This window comes from Tachyglossus aculeatus, chromosome 7 (assembly GCF_015852505.1).
Source record: "Tachyglossus aculeatus isolate mTacAcu1 chromosome 7, mTacAcu1.pri, whole genome shotgun sequence".
NCBI classification, from domain to species: Eukaryota; Metazoa; Chordata; class Mammalia; order Monotremata; family Tachyglossidae; genus Tachyglossus; species Tachyglossus aculeatus.
The window spans coordinates 48,073,282-48,099,214 of NC_052072.1; the positions used below are offsets into that span (position 1 = coordinate 48,073,282).

The window sequence follows — 25,933 nt, forward strand, 5'->3', positions numbered from 1 at the left end:
AAGTGCAAGAGTGACTCAGAAGGGAGAGGGAGTAGGGGAAGTGAGGGTTTAGTCAGCGAAGGCCTCTTGGAGGAGATGCAATTTTAATAAGGCCTTGAAGGTGGAGAGAGTGATTGTCTGTTGGATATGAAGGGGGAGGGGGTTCCAGGGTGGAGGCAGGACATGGGCGAGGGATCAAGGGCGAATTAGATGAGATCTAGGTACATTGATTGGTTGATGTTAGAGGAGTAAAACAAGTGTGCCTGGGTTGTAGTAGGAAATCATCAGGGTAAGATAGTAGTGAGTAATGTGATTGAGTGCTTTAAAGCCAGTGATGAGTTGAGGTTTGATTCAAAAACTCCTCACTCTCAGCTTCAAGGCTGTCCATCACCTCTCCCCCTCCTACCTCACCTCCCTTCTCTCCTTCTCCAGCCCAGCCCGCACCCTCCGCTCCTCTGCCACCGCTAACCTCCTCACTGGGCATCGTTCTCGCCTGTCCCGCCGTCGACCCCCGGCCCAAGTCCTCCCCCTGGCCTGGAATGCCCTCCCTCCACACATCCGCCAAGCTAGCTCTCTTCCTCCCTTCAAAGCCCTACTGAGAGCTCACCTCCTCCAGGAAGCCTTCCCAGACTGAGCCCCCTTTTTCCTCTCCCCCTCCTCATTCCCCCCACCCTACCTCTTTCCCCTCCCCACAGCACCTTTATATATGTTTGTACAGATTTATTACTCTATTGATTTCACTTGTACATATTTACTATTCTAAATCGCTTAGTACAGTGCTCTGCACACAGTAAGCGCTCAGTAAATACTATTGAATGAATCTAGCTTTACTTCTGTTTATTCTGATGACTTGACACCTGACCACATGTTTTGTTTTGTTGTCTGTCTCCCCCTTCTAGACTGTGAGCCCGTTGTTGGGTAGGGACCGTCTCTATATGTTGCCAACTTATACTTCCCAAGCACTTAGTACAGTGCTCTGCACACAGTAAGCGCTCAATAAATATGATTGAATGAATGAATGTATGCGGAGGTGGATGGGCAACCACTGGAAGTTTTTGAGGAGTGGGGAGACTCGGACTAAACTTTTTTTAAGAAACTTTATCTGGGCAGCAAAGTATGGACTGGAGCATGGGCAAGGAATGTGCCCACCCGGTGTGTTACGTTGTATTCTCTCCAGTGCTTAGTACCGTGCTCTGCACACAGTAAGTACTCAGTAAATATGATTGGAGTGGTAAGAAGCAGGAGGCACAAAGGTCAGGGAGGAGACTGATGCAGTTGGGCAGCAGCCTTCTTCTTCTTAAAGTACCTTATAGTAGTTGAACTCCTGAATACTCATGCACATTTTTGAACTCTCTCCATTAGGTCTTCACTCATATAAGATCATCCACTTTGTTGAAGATTGTTGAATATTTTTTAACCGCCAAATTTTAGCTGCTGGTGGAGAAACCGTAGCAACTTCAGCTCCCTCAGTATCTTGCAATAAGCACACTGGATTGGCGAAGTACGATGAAGTCCTTGTTGGACAGTTCTTCTGAATGAGATGCCATGAACTCGCTGTCACGGACATCATCCATTTCTGAATGAAGTTGCCACTCCATTTCAACAACTGCTTTGGTTATCTGCTCGGGGGTCTCTTCAATGACTCGAAAACCTGACCCGAATTTTGGGCACAACTTCTGCCACGATCAATTCCTTGTCGATTGCTTAATCTCAGCCCACATAAGGAGGCGGCAGTAGGGAGGGATTATTTTATTTAAATAAATTTATTTATTTAGGTGAATACTTGAACTCAGGCAGACGATATCCGCTGTGTCTGTGAGGTGACTGTAACCCTGGGTAATCAGTAAACACTCAATAAATGCAATTGAATGAATATTGGTTGTATTGTCGTGTAGTTAGACTGAAAACTCATCCTCTAGACTGAAGTTTGTAATGGGAAGGGAACATGTCAATGATTTTTGTTGTATTCTCCCAAGCACTCCATACAGTGCCCTGCACAAAATAAGTGCTCAATAAATACTGTTAATTATTGATTAATTAAAACCTGGGATGTCTCTGCATCTGTTAATCCCGTTCGACAAAGCAGGTCAAGTCAAATAATGCAATGCTGAGTAATAAGTAGAAGAATGCCAAAAAAGTTGGAAACAGGCAAATCAAATGCCATTGAAAATTTTCATGGAAGCAGTGGAAAACTGGAATAGAACAATTCTGGGATAATCTTTCATGTGGAATCACTGAACTGGGTTTTTCTGTTAGCCTTTCTTGACCCCAGAAGAAATCAGTAGGGGACCAAGAGGCCTATACTTCACCCGCAGAGAGGAGGACCTTAATAAGTTAGAATTTACTATCTCAAAATACCACAGTGTACTTGTCTAGAATCAAATTGCGTGAAATGATGGCTTTTCATTTATAGTAGAATTGTCATGCTGATTTTTTTAAGGTTTATTTTAGTAAGTTTTGCTATTATGGTAGCATTTAGAAAAGCTGTAATTTGTGCTTAAGCATGAATCATAAATAAAATCACAAGTTTGTGATACCTAAAATAGTTGAAAGCATAGCTTACTCTCAGTAAGCCAACTTGCGCATAGCCAAATTTTTCCTATGCGTGCCAGGTTTTCATAATTTAAGTGAAAGAATGAACATATATGGATAGAACCATCACATTAATAGTTGATCACTTTTTCAGGCAGTCGTCATCATTTGGTTCACATTACTTTTATTGGTCTACGTCTCTTCTCCCATTTTATTTTTCTCAGGACACATCTTCCTCCCCCCCTTCCCCCTCCCCCCTTTTTTTTTGTTGGAAAGAGGTTTAGAGGGAGCTTTGGTTAGACACAATAAGCAGGGGAGGAGCCATGAGGTGGGGCGGGGGGAGAGAAAGGGATAAAAAACTATATTATTTTACTATTCTCATTTTCCAAAGCTTTATATTTCTGTGAATCATAGGTCTGTATTTATCCCATTGGACTGCTGGGATATTGAAAGGAGTGTTCTTTTTACTGTTAAATTTACAAAGAGCTCTGTACTTCAAGGTTGCTTTGAAAAGTCTTCTGAGGATCTAGGAGAGGCACATGATACTTAAATTTGATTCAGGAGTTTGTCAGGTGTTTAATTTCAGCCTCAATATCAATTCAGTTAACTTCTATGGTTAGATTTTGCATGTGTATCCATCTGCTTTATGATATATATAGAGATATACATATAGATAGATAGGTAGATAGATAGAGATATAGGAACTGTTGGCTTTCCAATCATTATTCTCTGAATACAAGATGGACTTACACCATAACCTTTCTATGAAGAATCAAGTCTTCAAAAACTTTTTTAAATTTAATTTTATTTTAAATGCAGGGCAGTAGTGTATTCCGGGGAAGAAGGTTGTTCTAAGAAATTTGTTGGCGGATAACTACCCTTAAAATGGTTTTAAAATGAAACTATCAATCCATGGAAAGAATCAAAACTTGTGGGGGTGAGAAAAGGGACCCCCCCCACCCCGATAATGGCTGATCTTTTGTGCTTTATTTATCTGTGGGCTGTTTTTTTTCCTCTTTGTACATAGTTCCTATACAAATACACAATCCAGCAACTCTGTTGTCAGGTTGGTGGTGTAGCAGACTAGCGCCTAACATAGAAAAGGGGGTCCTTGGGCAAGTCACTTAACTTCTCTTTGCCTCGTTACCTCATCTGTAAAATAGGGATTAAGATGATGAGCCCCATGTTGGGATATGGACTGTGTCCAACCTGATTAACTTGTATCTCTCCCAGTGCTTAGAACAGTGCCTGGCACACAGTAGGTACTTAACAAATGCCATTAAAAAAAAGGGTGTGTAAGGAAGACTCAGAAGTTTCTGGAACAGGGAAACTGCTCAATCTTTAAGACCCCTCCTAGAAGGAAAGCCCTGTCACCTGGTGATGTCAACCAAACTATTTAATTTTTTAATTATAGTATTTATCAAGTGCTTAGAATATGTCAAGCACTGATCTAAGGCGGGAGGTAGATAGAAGTTAATCGGGTTGAGCGCAGTCCCTGCCCCACATGGGGCTCACAATCTAAGTGCACCCAGTTATACAAGGAGAATGTATAATGTACAATGTGAAATCCAATCTTGTTTCCTGGTGTTGTGTCCAACAGTGATAATCTAATTTGAGATTAGCTCCCTTCCATTTGCCAAGGTAGAGTCTGAGAAGGGGACGTACTCCATCCTCAAAGTCATGAAGGAGGTGGACCAAGAGAATCAAACCCAGCACCACCCGGGTGAGGAGGCCCCCATTGAAACTTGAAGGTACTGGGTTCAAAACTAGCCAATATAAGGAAACCCAGCAGGTGGAAAACATGGAATTTTGTACCACAGGAATTGTGTAGGTTGAAATTGGAAGAAGGATTCGGCTAAATTCATGGCTGAGAGCCATAATAGTTCCTAGAGAGAAAATTAAAGGTTGGATATAGTTAGGGGTGTTGTTGGGAACCCCTAAACATTAGATTAACAGGCAAGAGAAACCATCACACTGGGCTCCAAATACCCCACTGCCACTATTGGGAGCAGAGTAGTGGGATTATGCAAAAGAAAAGAGGGGTAAGGAAAGAGGCAGAGGGGCTGGGGAAATCCCTTGAGCTAACAATAGGAGCAGTCACTGATACGATTCAAGTAGAAAAGGAATTCCGAAGCTGGTGTTTTCCAGGAAGGCCGAAGTAATAGTGAGGGGCCTAGGGATGGCATTCCCATAGAGGAGCTACTAAAGCAAGTATAGTAGTGTCTCTCAGTAATAGGGAAGCAGCATGGCCTAATGAAAAGGGCATGGGCTTGGGTGGCAAAGGGTTCTAGTCCTGGCTCCATCATATACCTGTTGAGTGATTTTAGGTAAGTCACTTTACTTCTCTGTGCCACATTTCCCTCATCTGCAGAATGGGGATTCAATACCTGTTCTCCCTTCTGCTTAGATTGTGAGCCCCACGTAGGACCCAGCTGTCTTGTATCTACCCCAGCGCTCAGTACAGTGCTTGGCACACAGTAAAAACTTAACAAAGAAATACCATGCTATCCCAGAAAGCATTAGTAACCAGCCCTTAGATTGAATGTGACCCTGGCTGCTGAACCCTGGATGCCTCCTTTGCTTTTCAGGAGTTCCATTTTGGATAGTCGCAACAAACTACTAAATCCACATTAGGATGCATCAACGTGGAGTTCCCAAAACATCCCTGCCTCGGCTGTGAATGGCTATGGCCCTAGGCCCGGGTGTTACCATGGGGCATCTGACTTGGAAAAGTGACCAGGAATGTCAGTAAGGAATTTTCTGAAGTAGCAAATTTGGAATTTGAGTCATAAATCAAGAACACAAAGTTACAAGTCACCCCATTTCTCAGAATTTTCTTTTGTGGCTCTATTCCCGAGGTTTTATGAAACTAGATAACTTTGGTAAAAGGTATTTATAGTTTACTGGAGCTGTAGGGACAGCCACTCCCTGCTACGAGGAGAATTATATAGGCAAATCCCTTTATGACAAATACCGCATAATAGAGTTTCCCATTAAACCCAGCAACCCACTAGGTACTGTAACGAAATTTTGAAAGACCTGTGTAATAAGTGCTCCCTGATAACAAATACTCTTCTCCCCCTCCAGTTTTAATTTGAGACTTATATTGCATTTTGTGCCAGATGAATTGAGTGGCCTAATGAATAGAGCATGTGCCTGGAAGTCAGAAGGACCTGAGTTCTAATCCCAGCTCTGCCACTTGTCTGCTGTGTGACCTTGGGCAAGTCACTTAATTTCTCTGTGTCTCAGGTACCTCATCTGTAAAATGGGGATTAAGTAGTGCATGGACTGTGTCCAACCTAATTTTCTTGTACCTGTCCCGTTGCTTAGTACAATACCTGGCACATAGTAAGCACTTAATACCATATAAAAATGCAAAAAAAAATTCATTTTACTTCCAGTCTACATCCATGTTGATAGTAGATTGGTAAAGATTGGGAGTACCGGGTAACACTTTTTACCTGTATATAGAAAAGTCTCTCTTCTGTTTTCTGAATTACAAGGAAATAGGCGGGCCTGGAGGGCTGATTTCAGAACTTTAGTTCTAAAAAACTGAAATGTAGTAAAATCATGCAGATAAATAAAATGTTAGATTGTTAAGAAAAGGTAGGGGGACAAAAAGTGATGTTGCTTTGTATATCAAGGATAACTCTGCTCGGAAGCTCAGGAAATAGAGTAAGGATAACAAGTAGAGAGTGTTCTGGGTTAAGGGAAAGGTGAAAAGCTATGGTGTCACCTCCATAACAGTGAGTCAGAAATATGACAACCGGTAAAGGATCAAAGAAGCCTATTTTGGATTTGTGTTATTGGAACTTTATTCAGACATTTGCCGGAAAAGCACTTAAGTGAGTCTTACTGTCAAATGGGCTTTTGGATTCCACTTGGGACAATTTCCTAGTGCTTTAGAAAGTAGAGGAATTAATGAAGGCTGATGTCCTTCTTGCTTTGAGTCCTATGCAGAGTAATTGGTGACCTAAAGATAATGATCAGCATTAGTCAGACCCTTTTAGTCCACTGGATCAGGTTGGTGGGAGCACATTTTCAATGGGTTATGGAAAAACTGGAGAGGATCCAGAGAAAAGCGACAAGATGGGTTAAAGGGATGGAAAGCAGGTGGAAAGGAGGCAGGTTAAAGGAACTGAGTTCATTTAGCCTAGGTAAGAGAAGCCCAAGAGATGACAACTCATCAACTATAGGAAGAGGTCTATGAAGGGAATGCTGGTTAGTGTACCCCTAGAAATGGGGTCTGTGGGTACTGAGGATGCTGATTCTGTGGGGCTAGAGTAGTTGCATTAGGGTTGGACGCCTCTTGTTCCTCTCACAGCCTCCTCCCCCGCCAGTTTAGAGGGCGGTGTTCCCGTGAATAGTCACCTGTGTTTTGGCTTCCCTGAGTTGTTCTTCATCATCATCATCAATCGTATTTATTGAGCACTTACTGTGTGCAGAGCACTGTACTAAGCGCTTGGGAAGTACAAGTTGGTAACATATAGAGACAGTCCCTACCCAACAGTGGGCTCACAGTCTAAAAGATATGGGAAAGGAGGAGGGAAGGAGATGGGGAAGGAGGAGGAAAAGAGATGGGGAAGGAGGAGGGAAGGAGAAGGGAAAGGAGGAAGGAAGGAGAAAGGAAAGGAGGAGGGAAGGAGATGGGGAAGGAGGAGGGAAGGAGATGGGGAAGGAGGAGGAAAGGAGATGGGAAGGGAAGGAGATGGGAAAGGAGGAAGGAATGATAAAGTAAAGCGAGCAGGAGTCCGGAGCGGCCTGTCCCCTCACGCACGTTGTTGAAATGAAACTCCCAGTAGCTCAAGGAAAACCTGAGCACGTGTGGCAGGCTTTAACTGGAAGTGAGCCCCAGGCCACTTCTCATTCATCCTGGTCTCATAAAATAAAAATCAGTTGTGGTATTTGTAAAGCGCTTACTATTTACCAGGCACTGTATTAAGCGTTGGGCCAGATACGAGCTGATCAGGTTGGACACAGTCCATGTTCCACGTGGGTATCACAGTCTTAGTCCCCATTTTACAGATGAGGTAACTAAGGCACAGAGAGTTTGTGACTCGCGCAAGGTCACACAGCAGACTAACAGTGGAGTTGGGATTAGAACCCAGGTCCCTCTAACTCACAGGCCTGTGCTTTATCCACTGTGCCATGATGCTTGTCAATTGTAATTGTAAATTGTAAGTGGGGGATCAGTCATTGGTATTTATTGAGCGCTCACTGTGTGCAGAGCACTGTATTAAGGGCTTAGGAGAGTACAGTATAACAGCATTGGTAGGCATGTTCCCTGCTCACAATGAGATTACTGTCTAGAGGGATGTAATAGAACAACTGATTATGAAGTGGAAGAGAGTTTTTACTCTGGAATGTGAATTAGATTAACAATACTTTGGCAGCATAAAATTCAGTATTCCCAAAGCATTGTTCGAAATCATTGCGTTCTGCAAATGCTCATGAAGTAACTGGCAGAATATCAGGAAAATTTCAGTCTTGTACTTTAAAATCCCTAGGGAATAGATTGCTGTTCTGGCTTAAATGTTAAATTTTAGCTTGATTAGGAAGAGGGTGGATCCTTAAAGTGTAATTCTCACAGATGCATTTATGTATTTAGGTTTATAAGAATTTCCTGGAAATGACATATCAGAATTTGTGGCAGACTGATTTATGCTTATAGACCTAAGTACCTTGACTGTGCCTCATCTACGTAGCACGAAACGTTTATTTGTTTGTCTGTCCGAATGATGGAGTTGCAAGTGGGAAAACGGTAGCATGTAGCTTTTCCAAAAAGATTCCAAGTGATTTATTTCAGAGGAAAATCTTTCTCAAATTCACAGGGATTTTCTTCAAAAGAATCAAGAGGAAAAAGGCAGAAAAATATTTATTGGAAATTTCCCCCTTGAACAGTACGTCATCATTTGGAAATGTGAGCCATCCGTTATGTGTCCCAGAAAACAATTTCCCTGTCAATGAAGAGATTTTATGCAGCTTGGTGTACAGTTCATTTAAGCCTCAGATTAATTCCATTATTTTTGTTTGAAAGTTTCACCTGCATCTATTGGAGCAGTGTCTTTTAAAAAAGAATGTATTCTAGCTTTCCTCATGAATAGGTGAATGTTACTATAGTGCACCCTGAGGGCTTTCTTCTTTTCAAGCTTTTTTAAGTTTTTTGGGGGTTTATTTGTTCTTTGAAAATGGTATTTGTTAAAGGTTTACCATGTGCCAGACACTGTCCTAAATGCTGGGGTAGATATAAGTTGATCAGGTGGGATACATGTATTATCCCACATGGGACTCACAGTCTTAATCCCCATTTTACATATGAGGTAACTGAGGCACAGAAAAGTGAACTGACTTGCCAAGGATCACACGGCGGACAATTGGCGGAGCTGAGATTAGAACCCAGGACCTTCTGACTCCCAGACATTTGCTATATCCACTAGGTTATGCTGCTTCTGTTTTCATTCATTGTCGTATTTATTGAGTGCTTACTGTGTGCAGAGCATTGTACTAAGCACCTGGAAAGTACAATTCAGCAAAAAAGAGACAATCCCTGCCCACACCGGGTTTACAGACCCACACCTGTGTGATTTGATCTAATCTGTACAAAATGATCTAGGTTGGATTTAATAATTATAATAATAATTGTGATATTCGTTAAGGGCATACTGTGTTTCTGGCACTATACTAAGCTTTGGGGTGGATCCAAGCAGATCGGATTGGACACAGTCCCTGTCTCATATGGGGTTCACAGTCTCAAGTGACTTGCCCAAGGTCACCTGGCAGACAAGTGGCAGAGCTGGATTAGAACCCATGACCTCCTGATTCCCAGGTCTGTACTCTATCCACTACACCATACTACTTAAAAGTTTAGTTAAAAACTGTAAGCGGTATAGTCACCCCGAGCTCTCAGAAGCAGCGGTGGATTCCCCAGATGTGTTGAGGGTTCTGCTAATCAGATAGCATTCAACACAAGACAGTTCCCTCATCTGTAAAATGGAGGTCAAGACTGTGAGCCCCACGTGGGACACGGACTGTGTCCGATCTGATTAGCTTCTATCTACCCCAACACTTCGAACAGTGCCTAGCACGTAGTAAGCGCTTAACAAATACCATAAAAAGGCAAAGTTGCTCTCCAAGCGCAGATGGCAGCAAACACTATCAGTCACATTGTAAAAAAAAAAAAGTCCTTTGTGTCTCTTCAGTGAATAAGAATTATCCTTGTGAGTGAACCCAAGACTGTTGAATTGGTTCCAGTTACGCCTCCAACTACACACGGTTCTCCCCCAAGTCTAGGGATTCGGGATAGTCAATCATATTTATCGAGCACTTACTGTTTGTAGAGCACTGTTGTAAGCGCTTGAGAGAGTGCAATCTAACAATAAACAGACACATTTCTTGGCCATAGTGATGTAGGCCAGGCCAACCCAAACCTGGCTGACTGCAGACTCTCTGTCCCTTAGCAAGAGTGGTCCTCCCCTCCTTTACCTGGCCTCAACAATTCCTGCAACTTCAGTTGCCGGTTTGCCCTCTCAAAGACTCTGAAGAAAATCAGTCAGTCAGTGGTATTTATTGAACGCTTAATGCGTTCTGAGCAGTGTACTAAGCCCTTGGCAAAGTTCAGTTCAGTTCAGTGGAGTTGGTAGTCACGATCCCTGCCCACAAAGAATTTGCAGTCTAGTGGTAGAGGTAGATATTAAATATCAAATGGGGGACATGATAGATTATAAGGGTATGTACGTAAGTGCTGAGGGTGGGGTAAATATTTAGCACTTGGAGGATAGATATCAGATTGCAGGTGGATGGGGGAAATAAGGACTTAGTCTCCTCTTGGAGGAGTTGGGCTTAGGACAGGGCTGCATACTCAGTAAAGCTCAATAAATATGATTGATTCTTCGGAAGGCTTTGAAGGTGGCAGGAGCTACCCATGGTTCAGACTCTGAAATTTTTTTAAGTGTTTTAAACTGTATTGTTGCCCTTAGTGTTAGAGGTTGACCTTTATTTTTGACTGGTATTGAAGTGCCTTCTTTGTGCCAGGCACTGTCCTAAGCACTGGAGTAGATACAGAATAATCAGGTTGGACACATCCATTTCTCACATGGGGCTCACAGTCTTAATCCCCATTTTACAGATGAAATGACTGAGGCACAGAGAAATTAAATGACTTGCCCAAGGTCACACAGCAGACAAATCGTGGAGAAGGGTCTTGTATCTACTCCAGTGCTTGGCATATAGTAAGTGCTTAATAACCACCATCATCGTTGTTAATAGCCTTGATATAATTGTAAACATCCAGCTGAACTAAAACTGTAATTTTGGGGGGCCAAAATGTTACGATGTGTAATGTTGGTTCAGGTACTAAGCGCGCGGCAGAGCACAATACATAGAGTAAACCCGATCCTTTTCTGATAATCTGCCCATGTAATTTACCTCTCTCGAATTAGGCTTCATAGTTGAAGGTTTGCTAACCCGGTCATATTATTTAGATTGTTGTGGTCTGACCACGGGTATACGGGCCTGTTGTGTCCCAGCATATTGTTTGAGGTGGCTCCTGATAGCCCTCTGTTGCTATCAGGGAGGGAGTGACTTGCCCAAGGTCCCACAGCATATCTGTGGGATAAGTGGCAGAGTCGAGATTAGAACCCAGGTCATCTGGCTCCCAGGCCCAAGCTCTTTCCACTAGACCACGCTGGCTTCAGGACCAAGGCCCATCTGACAGACCGAGCATCCTTGGCCCTGACCCGGCCTTTTATGCAGTCATGAATTAGGTTCAGAACCTTAATGAGTTTTTCAAAGCAGCCCAATTGGCCAAGTAGTTTAAAGGATCCCGATGTACTGATGGTGTCTAATACTTTGCAGTTGCCTGCATGTTTCCCGTATTGGACGCCCTGCAGAGCGCCTGCCCTCTCTACGTAAACTGCGATCTGAAGCCACGCTGCATTCTCTGGAAATTGTATATTAGAGGATCCTGTTTTTCCCAGCTAGCGATTCCAGCCATCCATTTGTAAATTCACTAGTGATCCTCCTTAACATTTTCACACATCTGAAATTCCTACTTCAGGAAGAAGGATCTTTTTGAAGACACCAATATGATATCGTAAAAATCGATCCAGGGTGACTGAAAGCTGCAGATTTCATCTTTGTTCCCAGGAGTCAGAAAAACAAAAAGAAACACTGCAGTATGATACTTACGGAGCATAAATTGTTTTATGCATAAATCTTTGCTTTTTTAAAAGAATACTGAGTGTAACACATTTGCAGTTTTTAATCATGTAGAATGTAAAACCCAGTCTAGTTTCCAGGCATTGTGTCCGGCAGTGATAATCTAATTTGAGATTAACTCTCTTCGGTTAGCCAAGGTAGAGGCTGAGAAGGGGACATACTCCGTCCTCAAAGTCATGAAGGAGGTGTGGACCAAGAGAATCAAACCCTGCACCACCAGGGTGAGGAGGCCCCCGTTGAAACTTGAAGGTGCTGGGTTCAAAACTAACCATTATAAGGAAACCCAGCAGGTGGAATACATGGAATTCTGTACCACAGGAATTGGGTGGGTTGAAATTGGAAGAAGGATTTGGCTAAATTCATGGCTGAGAACCATAATAGTTCCTAGAGAGAAAATTGGATATAGTTAGGGGTGTTGTTGGGAACCCCTAAACCTTAGATTAACAGGCAAGAGAAACCATCACACTGGGCTCCAAATACCCCGCTGCCACTATTTGGAGCAGTGTAGTGGGCTGGATGGATTATTGGTCTGACCTAAGTATCCACCCCAACACTTAGTATGTAGTGCTTGGCACATAGTAAGTGCTGAACAAATACCGTTGTTTTTGTTGTTATTATTTTTTATTACCTAGGGGTAGCTTTTCTTAATTTTTTTATGTCTTTAGCTAGTAAAATGCCAAGATATTTATATAATCAGTGTATCCTTTAACATCTTTTTCAATATAGCACGTGTATTAATTAGTCAAAAGTTGTTAAAGAATTGCAATGAACAGATAGAACCATAGGGTCAGTGGAACAGATGGCACTTGTAGACCAACCCATTACTGATTTGCTCATATTTGTTCACTTCTGTTATATTGTACTCTTCCCCAGCACTTATTAGCAATGGTCTGCACACAGCAAACCCTTAATAAATATGATTGATTAAAAACTGTGTCCCAAGGACTAGCGGGAAAGACGATAACCTGACTGTGGTGATTGGCTATCATGGTAACAGAAGCAACAGCAGCAGTTTTCATTCTCAAGCGCTTAGTACAGTGCTCTGCACACAGTAAGCGCTCAATAAATACGATTGAATGAATGAATTCTCAGCTGTTCTGACTGCTGTTGGTCAAATTTTTACTAGAGTCCCATAGGAGGCCCAAACCCTAAGGAGCGAGCAGTGGTGGCAGCAGCAGCAGCGACTGGAATTAGCATTATTATTGCCTCCTGTTGTTGCTATTCCATTTCTTGTTGGACTCTCTGGAATTTTTTTATACCTTTTAACAAGAAGCAGGAACAGATAAAACTACAAATTCCAACCACTGCTAACCTGCCTTTTCCCAGGATAAGGGGAGGAGCATGTATATATAACCTGCATTCTCTGCCATCTGCTCCCAAGGAATTTATTTATATTAATGTCTGTCTCCCCCTCTAGTTTGTAAGCTCCTTATGGGCAGGGAAGTTGTCTGCTAATTCTTTTCATTGTAAAAGCAATTAGTACAGTACTCTGCACACAATAGGCACTCAATAAATACCATTGATTTCAGAAATTCAGTTTTTTTGGTGGGGGGACAGGGAGATCTAGGGAGACCAGTATCCCTGGCACAATTTCTATGTATGAATTTTTATATCATAAAGTATTCATTCAATTGTATTAATTGAACGCTTACTGTGTGCAGAGCACTGTACTAAGCACTTGGAAAGTACAATTCAGCAATAAAGAGAGACAACCCCTGCCCAGCTCTTGATATGTATGTCAGAAGTTGTTCACTGATTTATTATCAAAGCGCAGGTTGGTTACTCATCTATTTATGAAATAACATTTTTTGAAAGAGAAACAATTTCATTTAATAATTTCAAAACTGAGCACTTAAAATGTCGAGATAAAAAGCTTTTCTAAAATCGGTCGAGTCCTTTAATGTCCCCATCTCTTTTTTTTGTCTTGCAAGTTACAATTGTGTATCACCTGGTTCTGGTTACTAACATAGTTCTTCTTGCCTTTTGTAATGTTCATGTTTTCTTGGGTTGGTAAATCTGTCATCCCACTAATTTTTATTTTATTTCTAGTTTAACGTTGGGTAACCTTTGAATCCCTAATCAATGTCTTAATCCTACAGCCTGCCTGTTATTGTACCTTGGAAAATCATTCTGTGGCTATCATTTAGTGAATTCTCCTGTCAATGCTGTATTTAGACTCTCTTTAAAATACTTCTATCGATTCCATTAGCTAATTTTGATTTTATAGCATCAGAAGGTGTATGTGTGTGTGTGTGTGTGTGTTTGTGTGTGTGCACGGTTTTTTGCTTATGCCATTTATATAAGTGAATTATTACTGTTGACAGGATTGAAAAATTTTGTTTTCTCTGGATAAAAGTAGTCACTGCTCAGAGCCAAGCACACTTGACCCAATCTTCCTTTTTGCTTTGCTCCCACATACCCAGTTCCATGAGGGCAGTAGCTAGGAATAATGGGGTGAACTTGGGCATGATTTTGGGGGAGGGGAGCATTGATGGGGGGTCACCAAAGTAAAACTTTGATGGGGTGGGAAGGGAGAGATTGAAAGGCACTCAGTAAATGTCATTGATTTAGAGACTGATGGAACCTCCTCACAGATTAGGGAAGTGAAACATTTTATATTCTGCTCCTTGCGGGCAGGGAATGTGTCTGTCAACTCGGTTGTATTGTATTCTCCCAAGCAGTTAGTATAGTGTGTGCTCTGCGCACCGTAAGTGCTCAGTAAGTACCATTGATTGATTGAAAAAGGGAAATGGAAAAAAAAATGGGAATGAATACAGTTGATTGGAAAGAGAACAGAAAAGAAGTTACAGGAACTCATCCTTCTTGCCATACCTGTCTCCTTGGCCTCTTCAGAGTCCAGGGCCTATGAGGACAAGCCATTTGCCCATCTTACGTATGCTTGGTTTTGTTTTTTTAATGGTATTTGTTAAGCGCTTACTGTGTGTCAGACACTGTACTAAGGACTGGTGTAGGTACAAGATAATCAGGTTGGACACAGTCTCTGTCCCACATGGGACATCACAGTCTTAGTCCCCATTTTGCAGCTAAGGGATCTGAGGTCCAGAGAAGTGATGTGACTTGCCCAAAGTCTGCCCAGGCGGCCTGGAAACCCTCTGAGGGTGAGCCACTGTTTTCAGCGCCAGAACTCTACACCCCATGAGGCCTGATATTTCTCCTCTCTCTCGCTCTACTTGTGTCTGCTGCCACAGGAGCAACAGTAAACCTGGAAATGCTTTCGTTTGTGCTCTGGCAGCTGTGATGGGAAGGTGGCCCAGAGGCTTGGCTGGGGTGCCCACCGACACAACTCCGGAGCCGTGGTGCCCACCTTTATCTCCCTGATGGGGACTCCAGGCACCTGGGCAGACCTGGTGGGCCAAGGTGAAGGCGTCACAAGGCTGGATGCGGGAAGAGTCTCTCACACCTCACTCCAGATTCCAATGAGGCTTGAAGGCACTCAGTCAGTTCTCTCACCCTTACTTATTCTGTTTCTCTTCACTACCCACAACCTGGTCTGCTCCGTTCCTCTCAAGCCAACTTACCACTTCGCAGTACAGTACTTTGCACATAGTAAGCACTCAATAAATGCCGTTAGTTGATCTTTCACTACAGACCTCTAATGTTTGCCCTCCCATCTTCCTGGAACTCTCTCCCCCTTCACATCTGGCAGACCAAGGCTCTCCCCATCTTCTAAAGTCACTTTTCTTGTAGGAAGCCTTCCCTGATCTACCTCCCTTCTCCTCCTATGTTTCCCACAACTATCAACTTTGCTGTATTCTCCCAAGTTCATAGTATGTGTTCAGAACAGGGTAAGTGCTTAGGAAATGCCACTGATTGATTGAGTGATGCCTGCTGGCAGGGGGCAAGAAATGAAGCCAATGTTTCCAAGTTTGAGGGAAAATTTACCCACTTCTACCTTTTAGCCATCTGGAGGGCTTATTCCTGTAGTTGAATATGGACTCAACATGTGGAGAACTTCGCTCTGTACTTCCTTAAACAAATCAGAGAAGCAGCGTGGCCTAGTGGATAGAGCATAGACTTGAGAGGCAGAAGGACAAGGGTTCTGATCCAGGCTCTGCCACTTGTCTTCTGTTTTATTTTGGGCAAGTCATTTCACTTCTCTGCGCCTGGTACTTCGTGTGTTAAATGGGGATTAATGCCATGAACTCTATTTGGGACATGGACTGTGTCCAACCTGACTAGCTTGTATCTTCCCCAGTGCTTAGTACAGTGCCTGGCATGTAGGTTAGTGTTTAACAAATACCATTAAAATATGCATATATAGAAGAGGATCCTTACTTCAAGGTTTAGATTGATTTCATTTTCCTTTGTTGTAGTAGAGGAAGCAAGAATAGGAGATAAATATCATAGCTACTTTAGTAGTCAGGGAGAGTTATCCAGTGAGATTAAGTGCAATCCACTGGCATTGGTATCTTGGGAAGAGAGAATGTGCTTGTTGCCACTTTTTAGCAGGTTGAGGGGCTAAGCTCATTGAGGATAGGGGTTGAGTCTACTAATTTGGTTGTATTGTACTCTTCCAAGCGCTTAGCACAGTGCTGTGACTCAGTAAGCACTCAATAAATACCCATTGATTAAGGGGGATCCCTTCTTGAACTTTAATTCCCTTTCTGTGCATTTCACTCTTTCCTGTTAGGTCATTATACCTCAATCATATCCCCACTGTCCAGTGGAGAATACTGTATCTTCTTAGTGGACAAACTCAAGGGCTGGTTTAGGGAAAAGTTAATATTGCCACAATCTTAAGTTCCCAATTTTGGAAGCCTTTAGGTATCTATCATGCCTCTAGTTTTTCCACCTGTTTGTTGGGTTCCCAGTCATTTTAACCTCTCTGTGCTTTGGTTTTCTTATCTGTAAAAATAAGACTATTTTTAAGACTACTGCTTAAGTGGGTGTTTTTGAGGAATGGCAGATGGAAGTGGTTATTAAGCTTGCGTTTAGTATTGAACAAAACAGCAGTTCCTTTTTTTTTTTTCCCAGTCATTGCTTGTGCTCAGTTTGCATTGCTTCTACATGTTGGAGGGTCCTGCTACCTCTGGCAATGTTGAGCTCAACACTGTAAAGGATGGAGACAGCAGGAAAAGCAGCATGGACAATTCTTCTAGACTGCTCGCCCGTTGTTGGGTACGGACCATCTCTATATGTTGCCAACTTGTACTTCCCAAGCGCTTAGTACAGTGCTCTGCACACAGTAAGCACTCAATAAATACGATTGAATGAATGAATGGATAGAGCCTGGGCCTGGGAATCAGAACCTGGGTTCTAATCCCAGTTCCGCCGCTTGTCTGTTATGTGACTTCGGATAAGTCGTTTCACTTCTCAGGGCTTAAGTTACCTCATCTGAAAAATGGGGATTAAGATTGTGAGCCCCATGTGGGATATGGACTGTATCCAAACTGATTAATTGTACTTTCTGAGTGCTTAGTACAGTGCACTGCACAGTAAGCGCTCAGTAAATACGATTGAATGAATGAATGAGAAGATAATACAAATCACCAATCTGACATAAGGATATAAAAATTAAGTATAAACTATGGAAAATGTCATTCCAGAGTGGTGAGGGATTTTAAGTTGTCAGTTCTTAATTTTGTAATTTCTACAACTTATTTCTATTTGATCTGATCAAAGGACACAGCTTCTACTACTTGTAAAACCCAATGCTTTTCTTTCCCGGATCTAAGTAACGCTGGTGAGATGTTTCTCTTGTTCTTCTGCCTGGCATGGTATTTGAAATAATATATTTGAGTGACAGTGCGTCTGTACTTTTCCTCTTTTGAATTGGGCCTCTTTGTCTTGAATCATATGATTGACATAAATTTCTAATAGTAAACTAGAAAGTGAGGATACATGCCTTTTTTTAGTAGACATTGTTTTTCATTAGTCTAAATTATAATTGAAATATCACTCTTAAAATGAGCTGCTATTGATTCATTTTATAAATGTCCTACTGTATTTTGAGGAGAGATCAAGATACTTTTCCCCCATTGACTTTGAAAGGTAATTAGTTCGGGCATCTAGTGACACGCCAAAGAGGAGAAGGGAGAACATGTTCATGACTTTATACGAATTGGAATCCAAGTGATCCGAGAAGGCCTGCGGGGAACTGTGCAGGAAGTTTGTTTTCCTTGGGCTGAGCTATGAAGGCTGGAGAAAGTGGAACCACAAATGTTCAGGAAGCCGTAAATTATGCCTGGCTCCAGAGGGAAACTGTGTTTTCCATCCAGGAGTGACAAGACTCTTTAAGGGGAAAGTGATGAAGTTGGGAGTTGGCATCTTTCTGGGCTTACCATGGTGGGGGCTTATTAAGATAGATGCTGAAGAAATAGGTGGGGCAGGTGACAGGCAGGAGGCCTAGGAGAAAGTGGAGCCAACCAGACATGTGGAACAGTAATCAATCTGTGGTGTTTATTGAGCACTTGCTTGATGGGTAGGTTGATTGGTAGCCACTGGAGATTTTTGAGGAGGGGAGTAACATGCCCAGATCATTTCTGCACAAAGATGATCTGGGCAGCAGCGTGAAGTATAGACTGAAGTGGGGAGAGACAGGAGGATGGGAGATCAGAGAGGAGGCTGATGCAGTAGTCCAGTCGGGATAGGATGAGAGAGTGAACCAGCAGGGTAGCGGTTTGGATGGAGAGGAAAGGGTGGATCTTGGCGATGTTGCAGAGATGAGATCGGCAGGTTTTGGTGACGGATTGGATGTAAATGGTTAATGAGAGAGCAGAGTCGAGGATGACACCAAGGTTGTGGGCTTGTGAGACGGGAAGGATGGTAGTGCCGTCTACAGTGACGGGAGGGCTAGTTTTGGGAGGGAAGATAAGGAGTTCAGTCTTGGACATATTGAGTTTTAGATGGTGGACAGACATCCAGATGGAGATTTCCTGCAGGCAGGAGGAGACCCAAGCCTGAAGGGAGTGAGAGAGAGCAGGGGCAGAGATGTAGATTTGGGTGTCATCAGTGTAGAGATGATATTTGAAGCTGTGGTGGATAGACTCACCGTTTCCACTTCCGCTCTCCTCTTTCCTTGACCTCTCCGTTCTGGCTTTTCCCCCCTTCACTCCATGGAAACCACCCTCTCTGAGGTCACTGGTGACTCCTTCTTGCCAAATCCAGTAGCCTCTACTCCATCCTAATCTTCCTTGACCTTTCTGCTGCCTTCTACTTTGTAGACCACTCCCTTCCACTGGAAAACTGACATAACCATGGCTTCACTGACACTGTCCTCTCCTTGTTCTCCTCCTATTTCTCTGGCTGCTACTTTTCAGTCTCTTCCACAGCCCCCTTGTCTGCTTCCCACTGCCTTGGTGTGAGAGTCCCTTAAGGGTCAGTTCTGGGTCCCTTTCTGTTCTCCATCTAAACCTGCTCCCTTCGAGAACTCATTCACCCTCATGGCTTCATCGCTATTAGGATGATTCCCAAGTACTTCTTCCCTTCACTGCAGTCTCACATTTCCTCCTACCTTCAGGACATCTCTGTTTGGATATCCTGCCGACACCTCACATTTATCATGTCAATAATGGAGCTCCTTATCTTCCCATCCATTCATTCATTCAATCGTATTCATTGAGCACTTCTTGTGTGCAGAGCACTGTACTAAGCGCTTGATCGAAATCCTGTTCTCCCCGTCTTTCCCATCGGAGAGGACTGCACCACTAATCCTCCCGGTCTCACAAGCCTATAACTTTAGCAGTAACCTTGACTCATCTTTCTCCTTCAACCCACATGCTCAATTTGTCACTAAGTCCTGTCGGGTTTACCTTCATAACATTTTATCAATCAGCCCTTTCCTCTCCATCCTACACTGATCCAAACTCTATATCCTGCCTCAACTCTGCTGTCCTCCCTGCCTCCTGTCTTTCAGTTGATCAGTCAGTTGTATTTATTGAGCACTTAATTTGTGCAGAGCACAGTAATAAGCGCTTGGAAGTGTACAAAATAACAATATAACAGACACATTCTCTCCCCACAATGAGCTTAGACTCCTCATTTCACTCTGATGCCTGGTTCATTTTGCCCAAAATGACTTTTTAGTCCAGGTCTTTCCACTCCTCAAGAATCTCCAGTGATTGCTCATCCACCTCTGCCTCAAGCAGAAACTCCTTACCACCGAAAGCCCTGTCAGCTCTTCCTCTCCCAATTTACCTTGCTGCTGTTCTACTGTAAACTAGCCTGCACACTTCTCTCTTCTAACACCAACCTATTCACTTTAGCCTTTTCTTGTCCATCTCATCTGCGACCCCTTGTCCATAGTCTCCCTCCAGCCTGCAACTCTCTCTCCTTTTAAATCCAACGGACCACCACTTCCCCTTCCTTCAAAGCCTTATTAAAAATCATAATGCTTCCGAGAGGCCTTACCTGACTAAACCGTCATTTTCCCTAATCCTTCTCCCTTCTGCATCACCTTTGCTCTTGGATCTGTACTTTCTAGGCACTTGATATTCACTTCAGCTCCCAAGCACTTATATCCTGTCTTATGCTGTCGAGTTGTCTCTGACCCGTAGCGATACGATGACCATATCTCTCCCAGAACACCCCACCTCCATTTGCAGTCATCATGGTAGAAGCATTTATGAACATAGCCATAGTTTTTTTTTTTTTTTAAAGTCTTTCTTGCCCATGAGACTGTAAACATGTTATGGGTGGGAACAAGTTTTTCAACTCTGTTGTATTTTGAGTCCCCCGAAGGACAGGAACCTTATATAATTCCCACCAGTATATTCTTTCCCAGCGCTTAGTACAGTCCTCTCCACACAGTCAGAGCTTAAAAAATACCCTATTTAATTAGTTATCATATCTTTTTATATTTTAAGCAGAAAGTATCCAAATTGATTGATGGGACAAGTGAATTGAAGAGAAGCACTTCTGCAAGGCAATACTAACTTCATCCTCAGATTGTTTTGATTCTTCCTGCTTGCTGTAAAGGAATCCAGCTAGAAAACATTGGGATTGGACCAGATAACATTCTTCTAGGTAAGAGTAAAGTCATTTAAATAAAAAATTCAAGTGTTAAAAAAATTTCCTTTCCTCAGTCTAGGAACATAAAGGAAGCTTTGAGTTTAAACAGGAAGCAAAATTGTAAATTCATAGAGTCATCGCTAATTTTATAACTTCCTTTTTAAACCAAATAATCTTAGAAATCTTAATAGTATAGACTTATAAACATGCTATATAAAACAAAAAGTGTGGGTACTTAGGGTCTTATCTGATCTTAACCCAATTTCTACCTGCTGAATCAGTATTGAGTGTAATTTTACCAAAATTGACTTAAATCCATTTACAAACCTATCCTAATTTGGTCACGATCCATTGAAGTCAATTTAACACTTTTGTGTCATTTGTCAGTATTATCACTGATTTCAAGACATGTTACCAGCATATAGTTTACACGACATTTGGGAAATGTGGGCACCATCATTATTTTCTTCTTCTGGGACTTCCTTTATCTCCATTCTATGTTTCTTCAGATACCCACGCCCAAGGTCAGTTTGGGTGTGTGTCTTGTCTTCCTTGTCCTCCTATGGAATGCTTAACTCAAAACCATGATTTGAGTTTTGTCCAATTTGGGGTTGGTGCAGAGTTTATTACAGAGCCCCCCAAATGAAACCTTGATTCCAGGAATACCAGCAGGTAGTTCCAGTATTGTTTAGCCACTGATGGCATTTGCAGATGTCGTAAAAGAGTAATGTTACCAAAGAAACATATGCCTTGCAGATTTTAATACTCAGTTCACACCAAAAAAAGATAATGGATAAATAGAACGTTTAAGTGCTTTAAAAGTTTGGAAGCATATTTTTTTTGCCTGAATTTAAAACACCCTGTTAATTAGTCCCCAAAATAAGTATCTATTTTCTTAAACCTCCCAATCCAAACCTTTAAATATAATCTATTGCTGCCCTCCAGTGGGCAGAACTGGTAAGTCTGTTTAAAGAAAGGAGTATTAGTGGCGTTCTTTCTTTTCATTTCATTCATTCAATCTTATTGAGCGCTTACTGTGTACAGAGTACTGTACTAATCGTTTGAGAGAGTACAATACAACAATAAACAGACACATTTCCTGTCCACAGTTTCTTTACAGTCTAAAGGGCATGGGGGAGACAGACATTAATATCAATAAGTTACAGATATGTACAGAGGTTATATATATATCTATCAGTCAGTAGTATTTATTGAGCACCTTCTCTGTACAGTACATTGTACTAAGTGCTTGGCAGTGTACAATGAACTCCTTATCTTCCCTCCCAAACCGTGCCCTCTCCCTGACTTTCCCATCACTGTAGACGGCAGTACCATCCTTCCCGTCTCACAAGCCCGCAACTTTGGTGTCATCCTCGACTGTGCTCTCTTGTTCCCCATTCACATCCAGTCCGTCACCAAAACCTGCCCATCTCATCTCTGCAACATCGCCAAGATCCACCCTTTCCTCTCCATCCAAACCGCTACCCTGCTCGTTCAGTCTCTCATCGTATCCCGACTGGATTACTGCATCAGCCTCCTCTCTGATCTCCCATCCTCCTGTCTCTCCTCAATTCAGTCTGTACTTCAAGATGCTGCCCAGATCATCTTTGTGCAGAAACGCTCTGGGCATGTTACTCCCTCCTCAAAAATCTCTGGTGGCTACCAGTCAACCTGTGCATTAAGCAAAAACTCCTCACTCTCGGTTTCAAGGCTGTCCATCACCTCACCCCCTCCTAACGCACCTCCCTTCTCTCCTTCTTCAGCCCAGCCCGCACCCTCTGCTCCTCTGCCGCTAACCTCCTCACCGTGCCTCGTTCTCACCTGTCCCGCCGTCGACCCCCGGCCCACGTTCTCCCCCTGGCCTGGAATGCCCTCCCTCCGCACATCTGCCAAGCTAGCTCTCTTCCTCCCTTCGAAGCCCTACTGTGAGCTCACCTCCTCCAGGAGGCTTTCCCAGACTGAGCCCCCTCCTTCCTCTCCCCCTCCCCATCCACCCTGCCCTACCTCCTTCCCCTCCCCACAGCACCTGTATATATGTTTGTACAGATTTATTACTCTATTTTACTTGTACATATTTACTGTTCTATTATTTTATTTTGTTAATATGTTTTGTTTTGTTGTCTGTCTCCCCCTTCTAGACTGTGAGCCCGTTGTTGGGTAGGGACTGTCTCTATATGTTGCCAACTTGTACTTCCCAAGCGCTTAGTACAGTGCTCTGCACACAGTAAGTGCTGAATAAATACGATTGAATGAATGAATGAATACAGTAGAATGAGAAGCAGCGTGGCCTAGTAGAAAGAGCCCGGGCTGGGAGTCCGAAGGTCCTGGGTTCTAATTCCGGCTCCGCCACTTGTCCCCTGTGTGACTTTGGTCAAGTCACTTAACTTCTCTTTGCCTCAGTTACTTCCTCTGTAAAATGGGGATTAAGACTGTGAGCCCCATGTGGAACAACCTGATAATCTTCTATCTACCCCAGTGCTTAGAACAGCGCTTATCACGTAATAAGCACTTAACAAATACCATCATTATTATTATTATTAATCCAGGTTCTGCCACTTCTATGCTGTGTGACCTTGGGTAAGTTACTTAACTTCTCTGCTCCTCAGTTCCCTCATCTGCAGAATGGAGATTTAACATCTGTTCTTCCTGCTACTTAGACTGTGAGCCCCAAGTGGGACCAGATGATCTTGTACCTCTTCCAATGCTTAGTACAGTGCTTTGCATATAATGCATGATTATCAAATATCTCAACTATTATTGTTGTTATTATTATTATTAGTAGTAGTAGAAGTAGTAGCAGTAGACATGATCCCTGCTCCTTTTCAAAGAATTTATAAAGTACTATAGTTGTGCAATCATTATTTTTTAAGTGTCATGGTATTCAAACTAAATTAAAATCAGTGGTGCCATATCATTCAGCGTATATTTTTATGGAAACTTGAGAAATAATGAAGCCTGAATTTTATTACATGTGTTCAGCAGTATATTGTAGTAAATAAAGACTGTCTTGTATATTCAAAAGTGGAGAGAGAAGCTGGAGCGGTGTGAGGAAACCCTTAGCTTCAGTTAGTCATCCTGTTATGTGGAGGTTGTGTTTTGGCGAAAGTCTGCCTGACAGAGAACTTGTGCCCTACTCACGTCTGACACATACAATCAATCATATTTATTGAGCGCTTACTATGTGCAGAGCACTGTACTAAGCGCTTGACAAGCAGCTTGGCATAGTGGATAGACTACGGGCCTGAGAGTCAGAAGGTCATGGATGCGTGGAAGTAATCCAGGTGTGCATGCCTTGAACATCTAAGAGAACCCAGTATTACTTCTTAATGCCAAACTGTTCACAGCAGCCATTTATTCATTAGGTCGTATTTATTAAGCACTTACAGTGTGAAGAGCACTGAACTAATAATGATAATAGTAATGGCATTTATTAAGCGCTTACTATGTGCAAAGCACTGTTCTAAGGTCTGGGGAGGTTACAAGGTAATCAGGTTGTCCCACGGGGGGCTCACAGTCGTAATCCCCATTTTACAGATGAGGTAACTGGCACAGAGAAGTGATGTGAATGGATGTGCTGCTGGATCTGAAGATGGTAGGAATTGTAAATACATGATGTCCTAAAAAGAAGGTTTAGCAGTGTTAAACTTTCCATTCTGAAAAAGAAGAGTATAGCTCATTTTTGTTGCATAGAGTTACTTTAAATCAAAGAAATGATTATGTATTGAATGTTGTGAGCATTCCTACCAAGTTCTGGAGAAAGATACCACATGTCTGCTAATTCTGTTGTATCGGACCCCCCCAAACACTTATTACAGTATTACAAGGCCCTACTGAGAGCTCATCTCCTCCAGGAGGCCTTCCCAGACTGAGCCCCCTCCTTCCTCTCCCCCTCTGCCCCCTCTCCATCCCCCCCACCTTACCTCCTTCCCTTCCCCACAGCACCTGTATATATGTATATATGTTTGTACATACTTATTACTCTATTTATTTTACTTGTACATATCTATTCTATTTATTTTATTTTGTTAATATGTTTGGTTTTGTTCTCTGTCTCCCCCTTCTAGACTGTGAGCCCACTGTTGGTTAGGGACCGTCTCTATATTTTGCCAACTTGTACTTCCCAAGCGCTTAGTACGGTGCTGTGCACACAGTAAGCGCTCAATAAATACGATTGATTGATTGATTGATTACAGTGCTGTGCACATAGTAAGTGTTCCAAAAATCCAGTTGATTGATGGATAAGGATAATACTTCCGGCACGGTGTCTGGCTGACGTGGGCTCATAATGTAGACTGGTGGGGAAGAGGGATGGGTGACAAAGCAGTAACAACGGCAATGTGCCAAGCACTCAGAGCGCCAGTACGGTACTTTAAAGAAAGGGATCCCGGGACTTTGCCTGCTCCACTGAAGCCACAACCAACAGCCCGCCCCCCATTTTGGCAGTGGGGAAGCTAGGCTGCAGCTCCATTGTCTCCCCATTCTGTTTTACGGGAAGAGCCTACAAACATCTCTCCCCTCCCCACCACCCTGCAGTGTTTGAGGTTGGTGGCATTTGGCAGACTTGAGATCTGGCCCTGTGGTTGCAGCTAATAGTAATAATAATAATAGTGGCATGTATTAAGCGCTTACTTTGTGCAAAGCACTGTTCTAAGCACTGGGGAGGTAACAAGGTGATCAGGTTGTCCCACGGGGGGCTCACAGTCTTCATCCTCATTTTACAGATGAGGGAACTGAGGCCCAGAGAAGTTAAGTGTCTTGCCCAAAGTCACACAGCTGACAATTGGCGGAGCTGGGATTTGAACCCATGACCTCTGACTCCAAAGCCCGGGTTCTTTCCACTGAGCCACGCTGCTTCTCTAAAAAAGAGAGTGAAAGGTCAAGTCAGAGTTTTTTTAAAGGTATTTAAGTGCTTACTACTTGCCAGGCACTGCGCTAAGCACTGGGGTAGATACAAGATATCGGGTTGGATGCAGCCCCTGTCCCATAGGAGCTCACAGTCTAAGTTGGAAGGAGGCAGCTTTGATCCCCGTTTGTAGATGAGGTGAGTGAGGCACAGAGAAGTGAAGTGACTTGCCCAAGGTCACGCAGAAGACAGGTGGTGGAGCTGGGATTAGAACCCAGGTCCTTCTTACTCCCAGGCCTGTGACCATTCCACTACGCCATGCTGCTTCCCCAAATGTTCAATTCGGAATCAAGCCTACACCTTTCTGGCTGATGTGATTAAAATGCTCAATCT

The 25,933-nt window shown here is 42.9% G+C and overlaps 1 protein-coding gene across 3 annotated transcripts in view; it reads left to right on the top strand.

The window, feature by feature from the left end:
- Window positions 1-25,933, top strand: part of ADARB1 (adenosine deaminase RNA specific B1) — a 219,952-nt gene that overhangs the window by 35,532 nt on the left and 158,487 nt on the right. For 2 of the 3 annotated variants that reach the window (XM_038748934.1, XM_038748935.1), the window contains exon 2: window positions 20,556-20,712. The exons of the other annotated variant lie outside the window; for it this stretch is intronic. The gene's annotated coding sequence lies outside the window, so the exon portion shown is untranslated. The remainder of the gene's footprint in view (window positions 1-20,555; window positions 20,713-25,933) is intronic. 3 annotated transcript variants of the gene reach the window in all.